The following is a 2,424-nucleotide window of genomic DNA, read 5'->3' as shown; positions in this document are numbered from 1 at the left end:
CATGTTCCCTAGAAAGTAGCCCATGTACCCCTAGGTGTGAACCCCTCTTCTAAACCCACCACCACATAGTTACAAGACTCCCCAACATAATTCCTCTTTCTTACATATACAGTACTGCTCCCAAACACATATCACTCCCCTACATAGACAAAACAAACCTCCCTACCCAAGAAAAAATGATTAACACGAGATTAAAAAAATATAATCTTAACCACTACCAAAACAAAGACAAAAAAACCCTTCTGAGATGAATAACCAGTACCAAAAAAACAAAACAAAACTTCCTGAGATGAATAAATACTAATCCAAAATAATCTCTCAACAAAATTCCATTCAAGGGAAACCGAGCCTATGTACCTCCCTCGCCTGTGTTCAAGCGCCGCCTCGTCAATACGCGATGGAGGAAGATGGAATCTCACTAATCTCAAAATATCTCATGCATCTAACTTCATTTTTTGACGCACAGCAAATGGAATGATGGTATTATCGTGTGCTAATGGAGATGCATGATATAGAGGGTCATATTCGTTTAGGAAATATTAAGTGACGTGATAAACTGGGGGATTTAAATTAGGTTTTTCTATGTATGAAATAAGAGGTCATTAAATGTTAAGTGCATTCGGACATTTCATTTTCGTTAATTCGTTATGTTTTTGGTCATGATATGGCTTAGTTCATTGTGAATTAACGTTACATAAATGTTATTGATTTATTGCAATAGTTAGTGATAATTTATCTTTTAACACTTGTCAGGTATTTTGTATTTTGTCTGCGTTTATGTAATTTCATTATGCAATATAATTGATTTAGATATAATGTGGGATTTCCATTTTATTCTAAAATTAGTCTTGCAGAAGCTAATCATTAGTTCTGCTTATGTTGTGTTGATGTGCAATTAAATATATGTGGAAGTTATAATTTACATATGATTTTTTATAACTTCTACAGAATTTAAACATAAATCACTATTTATTCCATGAGAAATGTTACTAATTTTTAATTTTATGAAGTTTTTGTAGGCTAATTATAAATAACATATTGACTGACATACTTGTTGACATGTACATATTTACAAATATCTTGATTACTGTAAATTTGAATGTATTTACATTGTATGTGTGCATACAAGTATGGAAAGTACCTCTCCAGTTTTTATTTTAGTAGATATTTTCTTTATTCTAATGATAACATACAAATCATGAACTTGGCTGAAAATACTTAAACAGTTATTGCTCAGCCATACTTCCAATATGTAATATGTTGAAATAATGAAATTAAGACATGATTTTAAGCCTAATTTAACTTAATTGGCAATCTTTTGTTTATCTAAATGTTTTCCATAGCATACTTATGTGTTTATAAACCTGATTATGTGTATGATTATGTGTTTACCTTACTTTTATGTATACCATGCTATTTCAAACAGAACATATCATTAAAGTTTTGTACATTTGTATTGATACCTGTTATGTTAAGTTTATTTTCTGAAAGAACTCCAAATGTAAATTAAACTGATCTTACTAATTTCTGTTTGTTAACATTCTAAACTAGTGTAAGGTAATTTTATATCAAAACTATAGATTCCATTTTTTTTCAGAACAACATTCGTGGGAACAAAGAAGCTAGGAAAGTTAGACTTTGAGTGCTGAATGGAAATCGAACACTCTTTTATGGAATTCTCAGGTAATTGTATATTCTTTGTTTTTTGTTGAAATTTTGACCAGTTAAGAAATAAAGAGACACATCAGAGAAATGATATATGATATACTGCATAAGACAAGGATGACTTGCATATTTTTTAGATAAGAATTAGGGAGGCTTCCATTTAGACTGCTGTATTTACTGGACTATATGATTAATTGGCTTATGAAAGGCACCCATGATGTTGCAAGAATAATATAGAAGAAAATATGAATTAAAACTATTTTGACTATAATTTCATGGGGAAATATTATGCATTTCCATGCAGTTGCTGAAGTAGAGAATAGCAAGAAGTGAGTTTGTAATTGTTTTAAGATTGTATAGAAAAAACAAATTCAATTTTAGTGCAGTCTTGCAAATCATAAATTTAGTTTTTTATGACCATTAATTCAAGAAAAGAAAAAAATTAAGGAATTTAATATCTGTTTTAAGATTTTGATATTTAAGAAAAAATTAATGAAACCTTTATTTGCAGTCTTCAAAATTCATGAAGATAAATATTAACAATGTTTTATCTCAAATCAGTTTAAACCATAGATTTATTTTTCATGAAAATGACTATTTGAAGAGGCTAATTTAGTGTGTTTGTAAGCACATTTTGTAATCTGTCCTATTTGAAAATTTCTCATTTAGTATTTTATAAATGATACAAAAATGTACCAGTCATCTTGTGTAGGCTTCATCTGTTTGGAGTTGACGGAATCATTACGACATTCTACATTT

General features: G+C 29.3%; 1 protein-coding gene across 1 annotated transcript in view; it reads left to right on the top strand.

Annotated features, from left to right (window-relative positions):
• Window positions 1-7: 7 nt before the first annotated feature.
• Window positions 8-2,424, top strand: part of LOC119594666 — a gene marked incomplete in the record, with an annotated part of 22,483 nt that continues 20,066 nt past the window's right edge. Inside the window, 2 exon segments of the mRNA XM_037943722.1 lie at window positions 8-480; window positions 1,598-1,683.

Source organism: Penaeus monodon, chromosome 34 (genome assembly GCF_015228065.2).
Source record: "Penaeus monodon isolate SGIC_2016 chromosome 34, NSTDA_Pmon_1, whole genome shotgun sequence".
Lineage (NCBI taxonomy): Eukaryota > Metazoa > Arthropoda > Malacostraca > Decapoda > Penaeidae > Penaeus > Penaeus monodon.
Note: the sequence above shows the minus strand (reverse complement) of the source record. Positions and strands in the feature narration are given on the sequence as shown.